The sequence below is a fragment of the Arvicola amphibius genome, chromosome 12, assembly GCF_903992535.2.
Source record: "Arvicola amphibius chromosome 12, mArvAmp1.2, whole genome shotgun sequence".
Lineage (NCBI taxonomy): Eukaryota > Metazoa > Chordata > Mammalia > Rodentia > Cricetidae > Arvicola > Arvicola amphibius.
Window position 1 is genome coordinate 95,566,566 of NC_052058.2, and position 20,026 is coordinate 95,586,591.

Consider the following 20,026-nt stretch of genomic DNA (forward strand, 5'->3'; position numbering starts at 1 on the left):
TCCAAACCAGATCCTTTTGAACCCTGAGAGGTTTTATTTTCAAGAGCATCTTATTAAGTAAAATGGACAGCACCTAAGCCAACTGGCACTGACCTGTCCTTTGGACTGTGGATGGGCAAGGCTTGTGTCAACCAGTTCAGTGAGCTCATGGAAAGTTCAACTCGTCCTTTCCGAGAAGGATATTGAGAAGAGAGTTTGTTCACCCAGAACAATTGCGGAATGGAGTAAATCACTCGAGTCTACTTTCTCTTGACTGGATTTGGATCATAATGAAGATGGCTAGTGTTCATGGAGCATGCTCACTTATCACATGGACTGCAGCAAGTATGTTTCTTATAACAATCCCTTTCAACAGCCTTCTAGAATAGACACTATTATTGTTCCTTTACATGAGAAAATACCTTCATCGTTGCTTGTTTGGCTATTATGTGCTAGAGAAAAGGTATGATTCAATCATTTTCCTGAGTTTGTGCTTTAACCTACAATATACTTTTCACCCTTTGTGGGTATGTGTGTTTGTGTGTGGGGGCCAAAGATTGACATCAGTAACCTTCTTCAATTACTTTTCCATCTTAATTTTGGGGGGCAGGATCTCTCACCAAACCTGGAACTCACTGTTTGCCTAGGTTGGTTGGACATTGCCGAGGGCTCCTTCTCTCTCTGCCATGCAATGATCAGGTTCCAGGAGCTAATCACCATCCTGGGTTTTAACTGGGTGCTCATGCTTGCAAACCAATCACTTTACCCACTGACTCATCTTCCCAGCACTTCCACACCTTCCCTAAACCAACATGGCAAGTATTTAAAAAAAAAATTGAGCTGCTCTTTTTTTAAAAAAATCATTTGAATTTATAACACCTTTTTTCATTAGTATAAGGGTGTCGAAAGGCAGAAAATGGGAAGAGGAAAATTATGTAATTATAACATATTTTCAAAATATAAAATGATAAGTAAAATTCTGATTTATTGGATATTTATTAATTTAATGTGTTTCAATGCCTTGTCTCCATGTATGTTTGTGCACCAAGTGCATCCCTAGTGCTTACAGATATCAGAAGATGGTTTCAGATCTGCCCAGAGTTATGCATGATTGTGAGCCACCATGCCAGTGCGGGAATTGAACATCGGTTCTATGCAAGGCTTCTTAGCCACCAAGATGACCAGCATTTTCCTTTTTGTTGTTGTTGACAACCTGTTTAGAGAGTGAGTGTACAAGAATAACTGAAAAAAAAAACTGGTTTGATCACAGTACTTCTGCAGAGCAGTTAGGCAAAGCTGAGCCAGCAAGCCAAATGTCTGAGACGACCCAGAAATCTCATGCTGGTGTTCAGCTCCTTAAGGCAAGCAACACTGGGGAAGAATTTGTGCTTTACAACACCATCTCCCTCAACTTTCCATATGCTGCACATTCTCATATGAATAGTAGGATGCTTTTAACCCTCTATCATAGAGATAATTCAGTTTCCCAGAGAGCCACTGTGGAACTGACATTTTCAGCGTAAATAACCCAGTAGCATGACGTTCCAGTAAGTAGTTCAATAGCCTCGGCATTTCTTCTTTATGTAGACATATTCGTTTCTATAACAATTAAAGATTCTTACTTTGTTTAAATGGTATTTTATTTCAATTATGGAAAAACAGAATGCAAAATCAACTATTAATGTCATTGGGCATGCTGTTAGCACTGTCTGGATGTATGTGTGTTTGTGTATGTGTGTGTGTACTTGTTCATGTGTGTTAGTGTGGCCTCTTTTGCAGTGGTACGAAGATCAGAAGGCATCTCAGATGTAGGTCCTTACCTTCTGTCTTGTTTCAGAAGCAATCTCTTTGCTGTTTGGTATCACAAGGTCCAGGCTAGCTGGCCCATGTTTTTCCAGGAATGTTTTTGTCTCTACCTGCATTTAACCACAAAGTGTCGATGTTAAATGTACATGCACTAATGGGACTGGTTTTGTGGGAATTTTGGTGGTTTTGAACTCAGGTCCTCATGCTTGCATAGCAAGTTCTCTATTCACTCAGCCATCTCTCCAGTTCCTGTACATCATCATGATTTAGCACATTCACCAATCTTTTTAATTGTAATGGAGGAAGAAAAGTCATGGGTGTGTTTGGTTTTGTAAATATTTTATGAAGAGTTATGCTCAAAATCAAAATACGAGTGCATATTCTGCAATACAAGGCTCTGGTAAAAAAAACTTTCCTTTCATATATTCAAATATAGTTTGAATAATTGAGTCTATCTTTGTCTTTGCACATGTTTTTAGTTGTTTTTGTATCTCTCTCTGTGTGTGTGTGTGTAGTTTATGTCCATACCCATGTGCGTGTATACACATGTGTGTGTGTGTGTGTGTGTGTGTATGTGGAGGCCAGAGGTCAAAGTCAGGCATCTTCTTCAGTTGGTCCACACTTTATTTTTTGAGATAGCATCTATCACTGAATCTGATCCTTGTTAACTTGATGAGGTTAGCTAGCCAATGAGATCCAGGGACCTCTGTCTAGCACTAGGGTTATAGACACAGTCATTATTTGGTTAGCTTTTTCCTTTTACATGAGTGCTGGGTATCCAAATTGAGTTTCTCATATATATACATACATACATATATGTATGTATGTATGTATGTATGTATGTATGTATGTATATATATATATATGGTAGGTACTTCACTGACTGAGCTGACTCTTGATCCTTTTATACACCTTGTGTTTTATTGGTATTATTTATTCTTCTCTCATATTTTATATCCTGACTGCAGTTGCCCCTCCCTCCACTCCTCCCAGTCCTTTCTTCATATTTCACCTGTCCCCAGATCCATTTTTGTTTTATCTTCCTCCAGAAAAGAGCAGGCTTCCCAGGGATATCAAGTGAGCACAGCATAACAAAATACAATATGACTAGGCACATACCCTCATATCAAGTCTGGACAAGGGAACACAGTAGAAGGAAAAGGGTCCCAAGAGTAGCCAAAAGAGTCAGAGACAACCCCCACTCCCACTGTCAGGAGTCCAGCAAGAACACCAAACTACAATGCTATCATATGTATGTAGAGAACCTGGCTCAGAAACATGCAGGCTCCATGATTTTCTTTTCAGTCTTTATGAGCACCTTTTAGCTCTGCCTAGTTGATATCTGTGAGCCATATTCCTGTAGAGTCAAGCATGGGCTCTCTCTTGTGGTGTGGGTCTCAAGTTGGACCAGTCACTGATTGGCCATATTCACAATTTCCGTGCCACCATTACCCAGCAAATTTTGAAGGCAGAACAAATTAGAGGTTGAAGGTTGTGGCTGGGTTGATGACCAGTCCCACTACTGAAGCCTAGTCTGGTTACACAAATGGCCAGTTTAGGCTCTGTATCCCCTATTACTTGGAGACTCCTTAGGGTCATCCTCAAAGATTCCAGAGGGTTTCCATTGCACTAGGTTTACACATAACCCTGGAATGATCCACAAATCCAATCATCTCTTCCAGTTCTCTCTCTTATTTGCTGTTATAGACATTTATTTATAGACATGTTATTTCTCAAAGTAAAAGATTTACATGTCTTTCTGTGTTTTCTATATGCAAAAATATAATATATCTGAGTCCCATTTTATAAGCATTATCCTTTTAATTTTTTGAAACCTCATTCAGAGGAATTTAGGTTTTCATTTGAGTAACAACAGTATGCTATTGGTATGGTATTTGATTTGCTGTGGAGCCAGGGGGTAAAGGCCTCTAGAAGGAAGATTGATTTAGCAAATTTGGGGAACAGGTGGGTTTCTGGGAGATCTTCTAGAAGCAAGCCTGCAAGGATAGTATCAGCGATAAACAGAAGCTTAGCTGGCTCTGGTGACAAGACCTTCAGAGACTCTTCCTCAAGCCTGGATTTGCAGCTGGGAGCATCAATCTCCCTCCTGACCAAGGGCTTATTAACATTCAGAGGATCACTTTCAATTAAATTTCTGGAATGCTCATTTAGTTTCTAGTTAATAAGGCTGGATTGGATGTCATATATGATCCAGAAGGCTTTTTTTTTTTTTTACAAGGGTAAAAATAAAAAGAGCTTTGGGATAAACTGAATGGCAGGTCTTCCTCCAATGCCAACATAGTGTCCAAACTACTGGCCACCGCTGGCTTTGCAGCTGGATCTGGAAGACGTCTAAGACACTATTTATTAAGGGGTGATTTAAAACTGATAGTCACTCTTAGGAAAATCAGCATATAGTTCCCTTGTGACCTTACAAATTCAACCAGCTTCTGTAGTCTGAGGACTTCAGGGTTTGAGTACTTTTAAAAAAGTCATACAACTGCAGAATGGAGGTTGGGCTAAGAAGGTCATATTGACAGGTACTTCAGCCTCTCAACCAGCTCCAGGATAATGATGTCAATAATATATTGATCACCACGAGAGTCACTATTGATTGAATGCTATTATCTGTTTGCCACTGTGATCAGAGGGTCACTTGAAACCTGTCATTGAACTATCACCATTAGTCATAAGAAGGAGGACAGAGCCTCAGATGCCCATGAACAAGATCTAGCTGACGCTCCCAGAGGAGTAGTGGATATGATCATAGAAATCAATCTTTCTTGCTCAGTCTCTGCCTTTTCCACATTCCTCTTGAAAGTCTGAGACTACAGCATGGGAAAAGTCATTCAAAAAGTTCTTCAAAGCCATCCTGGCTACCAGTTTGTAAGCTGGAGAAGACAGTGGTTTGTTATGAGTATAACTGATAGGACTTAGGCTCACCAAGATAACATGTGAGAGTGCTTCTAAGTCGGCTAATTGAGGTAGAAAACCTCACCCTAAGTAGGAGCAGAATCATTCATGGGCTGAGGTTCAGAGCTCAATAAAAAGGAGCAAAGTGCCAGCAGTCAGCTATCTGTCTCCCGACTGTACCTTCACAGTGACCACCTACTTCACACTCCCGTGACCATGCCTTCCTCATCATGATGGACTGCATTCCCCTGAAAAATAAACATTTCCCCTTTAAGTTGCTTCTTGTTGGGTATTTGGTCACATGGAGGAGAAAAGCAGCTGAAATATTTAACTTCTATTAACTCTAAAGACATGACTTTCCCCTACCTGGGCAGATAGCTTGACTCTAATCACAGAGACTTGGCATTTAAACCAGACTTGGTTAATCACAGAGTTCCATTCCATCGGTCATAGAAATGATCCAGAGGTGGACTTATTTAGTCCGCTGCAGGCCACATCTGTCCAGAGAGGTGGCCTGGGTTTGAAGAGGGCTCCAGCTGTTACACTTGAATAGGTAAGGTATTGAACCAGCTTTCAGCTTTTCTCTATGGGGTAAAACCATAGGAATGGATTTGATTACCTTTTGGCTACATGCAGCAGGCTCGAACAGTGCATTGTTCCATCCAAAGCAAAATGAACATGCATTATTTCATTCGCTGTTATTGGGCTCTGTAAACTAACAGAAACAGAAGAGGTTTCCAAGGCACAAGAGACAGCTAAAACAAAGAAACTTTCTAAATGAGTTTTACACAAAGACTCTGAGCGCTAGGGTTTAGAGGCCTTCTTTGAAACAGTCTTTGAGAACCAACCCACTCACTAGAAAACTTTGCAATCTTAAGCAATTTTCTTTGCCTCATGGTGCTAGAGCCGTGAAGAGAGGGCGTTTAACTGGGGCAGAGCTTCCAAAATGCTGAGGTCTATGATTAGCGTGCAGGAGATCTTTACAGAAATGTCCTAACAGGAAGCAGGAAGTGGTATTTGAAAGAATAGGCCCTAGGGAGAAAGATAAATCATGGGGAAAAGAATGCTAAAATAAATACTTAGGGAGTACGTAAGCATTCTACCCAAAACAAGGGTTTAAACACACGTTTTCAGTCGCGAGGCAGAAGGTGGCAGCACCAGTTACTGAATTGAGTCAGATGAAGACTCTGAAGAAAGCTGCTGAGACTAAGCCATTTTGAAGGTAAGAAGAACCAGTTTGGAGATTATAGTTAAAAATGAAAACACCATAGATAAAATGCACCCCCCAGAGCCTCAGAGCATCTTTGGAAGCTTAGTGTTCACTCACTGTTCAAGGTTTTTTGCTGAAAGCATACCACAATTGTAAACAAAAACTTGGGGAAAAAAAGCTGGGTCAAAGATTGCTTTCCCTTTCACTATTCCATGAACAATAAACTATAGCAACCATAGGCAGAGTATTAGATACCAGGCATCATCTACAAATTTCTTAATGTATATAATAAGCAGAGGTTATGTGCCAGTTTTAAAAGGTTTTCACAGAAGGCACAAGCATCTGGGAATTCTTTTCCATGGCCTATGTCCCCATGGTATGGTATGGTATAGAATAGATGGGAAGGGTGGGATTGTATGAGTGGAAGGGATGAGTAGGATTGTTTAGGATCATATGGTATGCTGTAGCCTTATCAACTTGACACAGCCTAGAGTCATCTGATAGTACAGCCTTTTCTAGATCAGACTGACTTGAGTGCTTGTCTGTGGACTTTTTCATTACTATTATTATTAACTGGTGAAGGAGGACTGAGCCCACTGTGGGTTACATCATACTTTGGGCAGGTAGTCCTGAACTACAGGATAAAACTCGCCAAAGATGAGCCTGTAAGAAAGTAAGCCATAGCTGGAGGCAACAGGTCGTTCTTCCATAGCTCCTCCTTTCAGGTTGCTGGCTTGAGTTCCTGACCTGACGTTTATTAATGATGGATTGTGACCAGGAAGTAAAGGCCAGAAAGAAATTATTTACTCTCCCAAATTGTGTTTGGTAAGAGTGTTTTACCACAGCAATGGAAAAAAAAAATAACCGAGAAGAGATGAGATGAGTTTGAAAGTGTGGGATGAGATGGTGTGCTATGGGAGAGAAAGGAGGGGATCAAATGATGTGCATTTGGATGAGAGGAGATGAATAACTTGTATTGACCAAGACATGGGTCATTTTTCCTGCCAGCAGTCCAGTGAATCTGGAAGCTTACTAGAAGGGAACAAGACTCCGGGCAGTTTCTAGCTTTTTTTTTTTTTTTGCCAAATTCCTATCCATCTGAAATAAAAAGTATAAGTGCACAGCTTTATTGCCAAACCTGAAGCATCAAGAATCATATGGCATTTACCAGAACGTTAATCCCAAAGTATCATGATTATTACATTCATTTTTATAACTTTTGTAATAGGCACCAGATAAAAATAAATCATTAAATTTCCTTAGCAATAGGAAAAGAGGAGAGAAGAAACATGAGTTTTCCAGCCTTACTTCAAACCTACGGTATCAGGAAATCTGGAGGGTGAGGCCAGGATTATGTTTTCTGGTCTTTTTTTTAACTCTGGCTCAGGTGTGAGACCTGCAGTTCCTAAGCAGTTATTGAAACTACTGCAGTGATTCCCATTTCAAAATATGGGTGGTGCCCCCAAACGGCAACTTGCTTCAGGCAATACCCACTGTGCTGTTTTATCTGTAGCCTCAAGCATCTTGAAAAGCAAGTGTGGGGACAAAAGAGTGATCTTCCAGAAAGAATATCTTAAAAATGGATCAGAGACATAAAAAATAACGTCCTAACTTTCCCCAAATTGTTTGAATTTGTGTTTATTGTCAATTGCACATAGATCGCCAGGAAACAATAGATTCATTTTGAAGCATTTTTGGTCAGAAATGTTTATAACTTACTCCTTGAAAAAGAAAATGTTTTGCAGAGTTTTCTAATTGTTATCAGAATAATCACATAATAAGAATAAAATTCAAGCTAATTGTCCAAACAGAATCAAAAGAAGTGATGAAGGTGGAAAAGCCAATTGCAGTCAAAAAGCATAAAGAGTTTTGAAAGAAGTAATTTCACCGCTGTGGATAGCTTTGATTAAAGCTTAGTCCAGAAAATCATTTTTATATTATTATTTATGTGCTTATACCATACACTATTAATAATGGGACCATTATGACCATTAACCAAAAGAATAAGGACAACAAAGACAATATTATAAACACGACACACAAAAAGGAAATTAAGGTCAAGTCACAAGATGACTTCAGTGAGGGTCATTCTCTTGGTGTGCTTCCAGACTCCTTAGATAGTGTATTAGTTTGGCACGTATGTGGTATTAATTGTGCCTTGGCATCTTAAACTCATCATCCCTCAGTTATTACCATCATCACCCCCTCTTCCTCCTCATTATCCTCATTACTAAACAAAGACACAAAAGGTTAATCTCTCTACTATCTACCCTTTTAGACTATTCTGTTAAATTTGTTCCAAAGATTGACTTCTTAGCAAATCTAAACAAAGGTGTCAAATCAAATTAGATGTATAACATTTGATGAAGATATAACATCATAGAAAATTTACCCAGGTCAAGTCTTAACATTCTAATGCACCCATCCTCACTGTAGGCAAAACTTGACAAACTAACCTTTTGAGTTCATAAGTTTGGGCACAATTACTCTTGCATAGACTATTCTCTGCTTTTCTGAATATTTTGTAATTGCTATTTGTTAAACTTCCTCTCTCGGTAACTTTTAAGATTTACTACTTCACACAAAAAATTGGGGGTGGGTGCTGCATGTTTGTGCTCACAGGTACCAGTGAAGACCAGAGGAAGGTGTCAAATTTCCTGAATCTTGAGTTACACACAGTTGTGTGCTGCCCCACGTGAGTGTTGGGAAGTGAACATTGGTGATCTGAAAGGCCAGCAACTGTTTTAACCATGGAGACATCTCTCTAGCCCCTGTTTCTTATTATTCTATTTTCCTTAAAAAAGTATGCTACTACCATTTATTAGGGTTGAACTGTATATATTCAAATTTCCAATAATGGCTTTGTTCTTTGAAAACATTTTATCTTCATTGTCATTGAATAACAGCACGGCTCTGCCATTCATTCTAACTGTGGTGTTCTTTTGGTTTGTTCGAATCTTGAAACCCATTTTGGACAAAGGCTATGAACTATAGTTTTCCTATGCTGGGGTTTGTGTTGATATGAATGTAGGTCTTTCCTTACTAAACACATATTTATGCATTTCCAAGATACTTCTTTTCCTTGGCTGGTAGCAAGATGCCCATGTGTCCAACCCCTGGCCAAGTGTCTATCTTATAATGAACTTGCTCATTCTGATCATTGTCTTTATGGGCATAGTCTCACCTGCATTCAGTTCCTACATCCCAACATGATTAATCACTAAAAAAGCCTTTACCTAATAACTAAACTCAAAATACATCTCTCAGGTGAGACATAGAAGAGGCAATTCACTGAAACACATTACCTGAAACATTGCTCTATTATTTAGGAGCAGTACATGGGTGATGCACAAGAGAAAAAAGGGTACCAAAGGTGGCAGCAAGAAGATGGCAAGGCCACAGTGTTTCTCCACAGTAGAGAAGTTGGAGAGAAAGGAAGAAGAAGAGAAAGAGAGAGGGAAGATAGATCAGTGAGGCAGAGAGTGCAAAGTGAAAAAAACGAAGTCTTAATAAGATAGTATAGTCTGTCTGTTTCTATTCACATAGAATACTTTATGACACCCTTGGAGCTTTCAGAGAGATTTCCTAGATTCCTTAGTTTCTTAGGTACCACCCTGTCTGTCCAGAAGGAGATATTTTGCTTTGGTAGAAATAGCTATAGAACACTATGTTTTCTATAACTGTTGCATGTACACAGCTCTGTCAGGAAAAATATAATGTCAAGTAAATGGGAAATAAAAAGGCAATGGTAAGAAGTCTCTCTCTCTCTCTCTCTCTCTCTCTCTCTCTCTCTTTCTCTCTGAGTGTTTGTGTGTTTGTGTGTGTATGTATCTCTGTGGGTGTTCATTTGGGAATTGTGGTCATTGGACAAATTTTGATATCTGTACTAGCCTTCACCTTGTTTGTCACAAGGTCTCATGCCCCTGCATGTAGCATATAGGCCAGTCTAACTACCTTACAAGCTCCAAGGACTAACCAGTTTCTATTTCTCATCTTCCCGTAGGGGCAATGTGGTGAACAGCATGCTACCCTTCTTACATTCATGTGGATTCTGGGGATTTGAACTCACAACCTCATGTCTCTGTGAAAGCACTTTACCCACAGAGCTATCATGCTAGCCATGGTTAAGACATGCAAGAAATGTCACCAACAAGAATAGAGCATAAGTATTTTTTCATCTCTTCATGATAACTAGGATTTATGCTTAAACTATTTTAAATACTAGTTATTGCCTGTATGTACTGCTTCAAATTTGTGAAATTTAATCTGACAGAAAAATATCTAGCATGACTCATTTTCCCTTGCACTGGACAAAGGGTCTGGAACTGAGGCCTGAATTGTATCAGATTGAACAAGAAATTTGCAAGCATTGAAGATGGGTACCTCTTCTATTGCCATGGTCCAGACAGTTTCAGATTTACTACACATTTTGAAGAGGAGGCAGTGGCCTGTAAAAAGGCTAACTTTCCTCTAGAAAACAGAAATCTGCCTGACAGAAACATTTCTCCAGCCTTTCCCAAGCCCTGCTTATACAGAAAACTTGATGAAGGAGGAATCTATAAGACTTCAAGGAGACACAGTGGAAAGATAGAATCAATAGGAGGCATCTGTATTCCTGTCTTGGGAAATCCAGAGGTCAGTATTTGCTTATTTCAGAAGACTGGAACCCAAGTAGATACCATGCGGTCAGGCAGATACCAAACCCCAGGGGCGCAGTGCAAAATATAGAAGGCTGGATTTAAATCACATGGGCTCTATTCTCCTTCCCATTTAGTACTGTGTGTGACCTTCACCAAGACACATTAGCCTGTTTCTTGGGCTATACAATACAGGTTATTTTACTCCTCTGACAGTTTTTCCTTCCTTTAGAATTATAATGAAATCATGTAAGGAGAAAAAAATAGAACCAGCACAGAATACAACCTACAGCACAGCTGTTGCCAGATGTCCTTCTCCTCAGAAGCAAGCTGCTTTACAGAGAGGCTGGCAGCTCTTATCCTTCTCTCTTCACTGTTATGGGACCCTGCTAAAATCTCTAACTTTTTAAGAGAAATATTAATAACGCATTTTCTTACCTCTACTGGAAAAGCAATCAAGACTAAAAACATGGGATAGCAGAAGAGGATTAACTGGAAACTGAGGCCGAGGCCTGATGCCTGTACTTGAATCACTGTGCAGTTATTACAAAAGTCCTGTGGATTTTTGGAGTAAGTCAATATTCTGGATCTTGATTTAATCAAACATAAAATAAGAAAGGTAGCCATTTGAAACAGAACATTTGAGTTGGGTTGAGGTGTAAAAGAATAATAGGTAATTGACATGCTCGTCAGAGGCCCTTTTCAATGGCCAAGTAACCTGGAACCCTGTACCAATGACCTCTGAATGGGAGAGGTATGGATTCTGTAGTGTTTATGGTAATTATCTAGAATTGGTCCACTCTTCCTTTCTCTCTCCACTTCTCAGTCTCCTCGTCTTTCCATATATGTGAGGTGATCTGAGAATCTTGTAGGAACCCATAGTCTCACCCCTAGTGCTCTCTCTCATCTGAAGCAAAACAGTAGTTTGTTTCAGCAAATGCCCTAAGAAAAATTGTGTTCCCTCTAGCTTGTTCACAGTTCTTTCTGTTCTTAGGGTTTAGATTTGATCAATCAATGAGAATATCAAAGGAGTTTAGTCAGATATTTGATAAGTGGTTAATAGGATAGAAAAGATTCTGGGCATTGGACACTTATCACCAGTGCTACGCATCAACATAAAGGAATCCCAGAAGATGCCCTTTGAAATGTTTGTCTACAGGGTAGCCTAACACCTATCTCCATCTTTCTTGAACAAGACAAGTCATCCTTCACCCAGCTGGTATGGTTGATTAATTGTATAAACAGCTGAAAGCCCAGAGAAATTGCTAATACAGAATATATGCTCTTAAAATGACAACACAGTAAACATATGTCAGTTTTACCTACTGCCATTTATTTGTATTCTGCTGGGGGCAGCCTTTGATTGTCCTTTTGTGGAACTTGTCTGAGCAAGACTGTCAAATTCAGGATCTCTCATTTCAAGACAACGGATAAGAGGTCAACCAACCTAACTCAATCACACTGTCTCTTCTTAAATACATTTATTTTTGGCAAAATGGCATCAGGTCATCCATTTGTCATAAAGCTCTGAAATACACCTGCCCTTGCTCTATAAGTATTTAGGAAAGCCTTATTTCTAAATACCTGTCATCTAGCAGTTCCTCTCATTCTTAGATGCCCATTTCTCTCTGGCACACTTCTCTGTCTAAGCCAGAATTCACTTCCTGAAATCAAATAGCATTCATAATAACACTAAGAAAGGAAACATATTTTTTGAAGATATAATATTTGGGGCAGGAAGGAAATGTGGCAGTATTTCTGCAAATGAATCAGGATCTTTGCCAAAGAAATCGTTGGGTTGCTTTCTAAAAGTCTATTTTCAAAACAGTTGTCTAAGTTAGGGTCTGACAAACTCAGAAGAAAACAAGCAAAACATATGCTGCCTCATATGCAGATCATATTCTACAATGTTGACATGTGCATGTGTAAATAGGGGGACATGTTGTGAGTGTGGTTATAGTATAACATTTAGTAAGGAGACCAAGAGAGGTTATGTTAGGTGATGAAGAGGGACAGAATGCAAGTAAAAGACTTGAGATACAAAGCAAAAATAAAAGCTTTTCTGTTCTAGTTTCAATTCCATCATTTTTTTTATTTTCCCTGTGTATAAATGAATAAAATATAATAAAAGTATAAAGACCCAATCAAAGCTCTGTGGCTTCAGATTGGCCATTCTAACTATTGAAGTTCATTGAGAGGGATGAGTTTTGGAAAGTGTTTGAGTCACATCTTAAACTAGTCTTGTGCTAATTTTGTGTGTTAAGTAAATAATGTGATTTTACTTAAATAAAATGTTTTCATTGTTTTAAAAATAATGAATAAATCATAAATAAAGTAGGTTTATTTTTATAGGGTTGCTCTAAGCAGAACACTATAACTGAATTATAGATTTGATAATGTCAGAATCTGTTGCGGGATAATTCTCTTGTACACTGTAAGGATTTATCAACTCATATTGGTTTAATAAAACACCTGATTGGCCAGTAGTTAGGCAGGAAGCATAGGCAGGGCAACCAGACTAGGAGAATTCTTGGAAGAGGAAAATCAGAGATGCAGTCATCAGCTAGACACAGAGGATGCAAGATGAGAATACCTTACTGAGAAAGGTACAAAGCCTCATGCTAAACTAGATAAGAATTATGGATTAATTTAAGTTGTAAAAGGTAGTAGTAAAAAGCCTGAGCAATAGGCCACACAGTTTATAGTTATATAAGCCTCTTTGTGATTCTTTCAGACTGAATAGCTGCAGGACCAGACAGGACAGAAACTTCCATTTATAAGAATCACGTCCTCTTGCACAATATTTATTTTGAAAATTGTTCAGAGAACCAAATCTTAGAGAAATTCAAAGCATAAGTTTTCAAGGATATGATTTGATGCTAGAGATATATACATCTATCTATGTATCTATCTATCTATCTATCTATATCTATATATATATATATATATATGTATGTATTTCTGCTGACTACAGGAAGACAAAAACAATGTTTGAAAAAAGAGTAATTGAATTATAGTTTCAACTTTTAAAAAGCTCAGTACATCCTAGTAGACTGTTGGAGGCTTGAAAAAATGGACCATTTTCAACAATCAGGGATGAGAGGTAGAATCACTGATGACTGACTAGTAATTGATTTTGATCCTAGAAGGAATAATGATCATAGAAGTAGGAATGACCTGTATTAACATGGAGACATCAAGGTGGGGATTGGGCAATTTTGAGTGGGATGGAGGGTCAAATGCTAAGTGAAGTGAGTCTCTCACAATGGAAAACAACCTTAAACAGGGACAGCTCTACAGGTTGGGAATAGTGTTTGAGATGCAGACAGTGAACAGTTATAACCCTTTGGTCTATTTGTATCCACTGTCTGCTTCTGGAATGCTGTTTTGCGGTACAGTGACTCATTTTTTCTGTGGCTGTGTATATACAGCAAGAACAGAGCTATGATGGCTTCAGAGTCATCTGCAGGCAGGAGAAACTGTAGGGCAAAGGTTTCATGGCTGGTTGGTGTCCCAATCCCTCCACTTGAGGACTTACCTAGTTTACTCTTTAGTTTTTCAATTTTGATTTCTTCAATTATTACAAAAAACTTGGAAAATAGAGGTTATATAAACAATACAGTTTCTTTATTACCAATCCTACCCTATTTGTGTGTTGATTTTAGAAACTGTGGACTGATTATTCTACTGTCAGGTGATTTGTTAGGCTTTTTAGTATACTTGCTTAGTTTTTGCAACATTATCAAAGGACAAAGTCTTCCTTTGAACTAAATTCTTTTTGTTTCTGACCTGCCTATAGATGTTTTGTACTTTATTTATAAATATAAATTCTTTGAAATATTTTTGGTATGTGCTCTTGACAATTGATCATATAACCTTAATACTTAAAACATACCTGGCCTTTTGCAATAATGACTTGTGGATTCCTAACTAAAAATATCTTTATGTGCTGAAGAAACCGTTCAGTCAATAAAACACTTGACCGAGAAGAATGAAACCTGAATTTAACCCTTAAAGCCTATTTAAAAAATATGCTGGTCCCAGTGGTATGTACATGGAATCCCAGTGCGGGGATGGTAGATATAGGCAGATCTCTGGGGCTTTGGAGACAGTCAGCCTAGACCAATCAGAGACACTGACTTATAAAGAAGATTGGCAATGCACAATAAACTACACTAAAAATTGTTTTCTGCCCTCCACAAGCAGGCATGCACACATGCACACATACACACACACGTGTACACACATACACAAACAGTAATCATAATAATAGTAATGATAAATTCACTAATAATTCCAGTCGGTTCAGAAATGAAATTAGCTACTGTAACCAATTTGCTATTTCCTTTCAAAGTGGGTTGCACACAATATCTGAATTTTCAAAGAATTTAGCTGGCAGCTGGAGATAGAAAGTGTCTAAAACCGGATAGATGGAAGATTCATTTCTTTTCACCATTATGATAACAAGCTGCGCAAACACATGTGATGTGAGGTTTTGTTCTATTCCATTTGGACGTGGGCAGTGAAGAGAAAACATCACCAAATAATTTTGATTTAAGCACACAAGTTTTTCATCAAACCAATGCCAATAAGTCTAAGCACCATATGAAGAAATAAATAGCCAGCTATTTGTTCCTCAAGACTTTTAATTTCCCATAAACAATGGTCCAGAAATTGAAAATAAGAAAATACCATAAGGCAAAAAGAAATGTGCTGAAAAAGATTTAATGGGGGAATTAATTTTCATTTCTTCTTTCACTTTTTCTTTAGAGTTAAGGACAAATACAATTCCACAGTAGCACATTTTGACACTTGGGATATTTAAATAAAAATTCAGCAATGAAGTGTTTTCAAATATCAGAAGATCTGGCAAGGCTGGGCCTGTTTGAATTGGAAGGTGGAAGGCCCCAGGGGCTGGGAGTGGAGGCCACTGGCAGGGGAACGTGAGTGCCTGTATAAAAGCGATTACTTCTTCCTTCTTGCTGAGCCAGCTTCTTCACTGCTGGTCATTTTTAGAGGTTTATCCTAGTATTATTTTATTAATGTGTATATGTGTACACATGTATATATGCATATGTGAGTGTGAGTGCCCACAGAAGGCAGAAAAGGGTATCAGATCCCCGGGAGCTGGAGTTACAGTCAGTTGAGAGCCCTTTGTATGGGTGCTGAGAACCAAACTCGATGCTCTGTAGAAGGCAATAAAAACAGCACACACTCTTAACTGCTGAGCCATTACGCCAGTCACCTCTGTTCCTCAGCCTTTCCAATAAATTGACTTGTAGTCCTTGATTTAAAATGGCATCTGCAGTTTGTTGAATTTTATTTAGAGATGTGGGGATCTGTATGTTTGTGTGTACAGAGTTACACATGAATGCATGTGCTCACGTGTGTGGAGACTGGAGATTAAGCTCAAATGTTCTTCTTCAGGATACCATTCACTTTGGTCCATGTGAGGCTAGGTCTCTCACTGGCCAGAAGCTAGCCAATTTGGCTAAGTTGGCTTGCCAGCAATTCCCAGGAATCCACCTGTCTCCAGCTCCCTAGAGCTGGGAACACAGATTCATGCCAATATCCAGGTTTGCTCATAGGTATTGGCTATCAAAATTAGGCTCTCATGCTTCTATAGCAAGTATTCTTCTACCTGACCCATCTCCCCCATCCCTAACTGTTGTGATTTTCTTACCAGTTTCCTTATAGAGCAACCCTGGGGTTGTACTTTCCTGTGCTTCTTTTGGCTACTTTTGGGTCATTTCTGTATCCATCTTCATTTTCTCCTTCCCTTTCCTTTTTACACCCCTAGTTTTCTCCTAACGGCAAATGACCAAACAGTCTTGGACAAATCAATCTAATTCACCAACTCCTACTTTCTTTTTCTCTCATCCTAATTCTCTTGATTTAATTATTTCCCCCAATACGTAATGTCAATAAAAACATAAGAATGGTGACACTGAGCTCACTAGATGTCCCAGTGGTTCAAAGAGCGGAGCTATCTCTGCCCCCTCCCCACATCAAGGTCCATTTCTGCTAAGCCAAGTACATTTAATTAACTCATTCATTTGCTCTGACCCCATTATCACTCTTAATTTTTCTTGCCTTCCTCTGATCTCAGGCAGAAAATCAATTGTTTCAAATCAATTAAAAGAAAAAAAGAATTAAAAATGAACTAAAGAAATGAAGGGTGAAACACCTCTGCCCAGTTACTAGCTAAGTGAGCTGCCCATGCTGCAGAATCCTGCCAGGCATGATGGCTGTTTGGGAGTGAGAGGCTGCAAGTATATCTCTGCAGCCTTTGATTTCAAGAGGGGAGAAGGCTTCTAGAAGACATTGGAGCGAGACTGGAGAATCACCCTAATGAAAACTCCCGAGCATTTTTCTTCCTTGCATTTGATGAGCCAACTACAAAGGAACCCACAGAGAAACTGTTTAGAACTCTAATTAAAGAAATGAAGCCAACTCCTTTAGGTACCTTCTAGGGATGAACGGAAATAGAAATCTAACAGAGCAATCCCCCAAACAAGGAGCCTTTGCCTTCCTCTAGCGGCCTCACACTACCTCATTGAAGCATGGATAGAAAACATCAGGAGCCCTGGAGAGATGGGTCAGCAGTTAAGAACACACGCTGCACTTGTAAAAAACCTGAGTTTAGTTTCCAGTACCAGATTACAAAAAGAGGGGCAGGTCACAGACAGTTGTATCCCCACCTGCAGAGGATCCGATGCACTGTTCTGGTCTCCATAGGCATGAACATGTATATGAATACAAGCATGTATGAATGTGACTAGATACACACACATATGACAGAGAGAGAGAGACAGAGAGAGACACACAGAGAGAGACAGAGAGACAGAGAGAGGATGAAAATAAATATTTAAAATATTTTCTAAAAAGAAAACTCACAGAGAAACATTGTCTTTGATATTCAGACTGCACTGTAAGTTTCCTGGGTACACACATAGTTGTGCATACATTTTACCAAGAACGGAGTATATCATCTAGTCATTCATGAGTGGCTTGCACTGCCGACCTAAAAAAATGAAGTGAAGGAGTGTTCTCTCTTCCTTCCCTTAAGGACCTATCAATAAGTAGGCGAGAAGCAGAGGGGGTGGGAAGGTTTCTTTCTCACCCCTGCTTCTTGGCATGTGAATGTTAATCACACAGCCTCAGTCCTTTAGGGTGCCTGCAATCTCCTTTAAGAATGACAAATCGTGGCCTTCAGTAGTGAGATTAAGACTTTGGTGTGTCGTCATTTTTATCAGTCTTTTACCCCCTGTAAATGTGATAAGTGTGAACATCTTTATTTAAGAGCCGCAGAAAGGATTTTAGACAGAAGTACTGTACTTTTCTATAAGTCACCTCCAGTGCCCACCACCCATGACTCACCTGAATCCAGTCGCCGTCACAGAGACACGCCTGTCACAGCCTTCACACGTGTTTGTACCCAGGGGTGTGGTGTCTTAAAGTTCTGAAGTTTGTGGAAATGCATAAAACTTATGAGAATATTTTATTTATTTGTTTTATGCTCTTTAAATAAACTGGCATATTCTTTGAAAGTTCTAAACATTTATACAATATGTGTTAATCAAATCCATCCAGCATTAGCTTACTGGAGTCCCCTTTAGTACTCCTACCCTCTCTGTGTCCCAGCTTCATGTCTTCCTTTTATTAGGTTAGTTTTGTTGGTAATATCCCTGATGCCCATATGCATATGACTGTGTAGTTGGACATCCACTGGTCCCTAAGCAACCTACTATCAGCCTAAGGAGAGCGGCTCTCCATCCCATTGGAACTGGAGGGTATGGAACCTTGGAGGTGCTCCCCATCCTTGCTGAAATTTAACTGGCTCTTTTGTTTGCAGATAGCCACAGCTGCTGTGAGTCTATGCCTGCAACAGTCTTACGAGTCCAGAAGCCCATATTTCACAGCTCTCCTCTCCACATGTCGGTTCTGTGTCTGTGAGGTTTCCTCAGCCCAGGATGGTAGAAGGTTAATACAGATGGGCCATCCTTAGCTAAGCTCTCAGTGTTCTTTATAATCTGAACCCCAACCAGTTTTGCTTCTTCAGTAGCCATTATGCACTGCAAAAGCTAAAAAGGAAACAAACCCTTGTTTTCAGACAAAAGCTGACAAAAATATAATTCTCTTCGGGTCCTTCACTTCCACTGATGTCAGTTTTGGCGTTTTTATCCTGTGTCCCCTGCTAAGCTCTGTCAATCTTCTGGGCCCACCATCTCTACTTGGATGAACATATTTTAATAAATGGGTGTAAGGAGAAAAGCATTTTTAAACTGGGAATAATAACTTCAGAAAATGCAATGGCTTCGTGAGCTTCCACTTTCTTCCTTACCATACCTCCTTGTTTCAGATATGTACAAGGCTGGCCTTGAATTTGCCATTATTATTTCCTAATCCTCTCCTCACTTCCCCAGTGCTGGGATTACAAATGTGTAACACCACACTCAGTTTTCTGTGGTGCTGAGGCTGCAATGCAGGGCTTTGTGCATGATAGACCAGCACTCAGCCAATTGAGCTGCATCTCCAGATATTTATGTTGCTCTTATGCAGTCTGTCCTCCTTTCCCTGCAACCTCCAGTCCTATGCTGTGTCCACTCAAGCTTTCCCTGTCTATACTATTCTTTAGTATAGACCCACTTGGTTATTTCTGTCAATTGCTAAAAATGTTCATTGTGGCTTTTTGCATGAATGTGGCATTCGTGTACATGTTTGTAAGTGTACATGCACATGTGCATGCATGCCAGAGGTTGGCATGAGGTTTTATTACTGATGGGAGCTTCCCACCTTGTGTATCTGCTTCTCAGCAATACCCAAGTTGCTGATTTAGTTAGGGTAGATGGCCAGTTTGTTTGAGATCTGGTGTAGGAGGTTATTCTGTCTATGTGTTGCTTTCATTGGTTAATAAAGAAACTGCCTTGGCCTGTTGATAGGGCAAAACTTAGGTAGGTGAGGAGAAATGAAATAAATGCTGGGAAAAAGAAGGGTGGAGTTGGAGAGATGCCATGGATTCACCATCAGAGTCAGACTTGCCAAATCTTTGCCCATAAGCCACTGCCATGTGGCCATATACAGATTAATAGAAATGGGTTAAACTAATATGTAAGAGTTAGCCAATTAGAAATGATTTAATTAATACAGTTTCTGTGTGGTATTTCAGTTCTGGGTGGCTGGGGCGAACAAGCATCTCCTGCCTGCTACAGAAATCTAACACTGCACCCTGAACACTGTGATTGCAGGTGGGCTCCCATGAGTACCCAGGTCTTACCTGAGTGCTGGGGACCAGGGAGCTTGTTCTTACTTTTCCAGCAAGTTCTTTTGCTGCACCATCTCGCCGGTGCCCTGACTTTTCACTTCTATGATAGCTTTGCCAGGAACATTGTTTCTTCCCAAACACTGGATTATCTTCTGTAGCTGTCACATTTATTTGAGAATATGCCCTGAAGCTGAGCTGCTCAGATTATGGTCCACC

The 20,026-nt window shown here is 39.5% G+C and overlaps 1 long non-coding RNA gene across 1 annotated transcript in view; it reads left to right on the forward strand.

Annotated features, from left to right (window-relative positions):
• The first annotated feature begins 202 nt into the window (after positions 1–202).
• LOC119827927 overlaps positions 203–20,026 on the forward strand; it is a 29,579-nt gene continuing 9,755 nt past the window's right edge. Inside the window, exons 1-3 of the long non-coding RNA XR_005287727.1 lie at positions 203–324; positions 9,912–10,543; positions 10,998–11,115. This is a non-coding gene — a long non-coding RNA (uncharacterized LOC119827927). The remainder of the gene's footprint in view (positions 325–9,911; positions 10,544–10,997; positions 11,116–20,026) is intronic.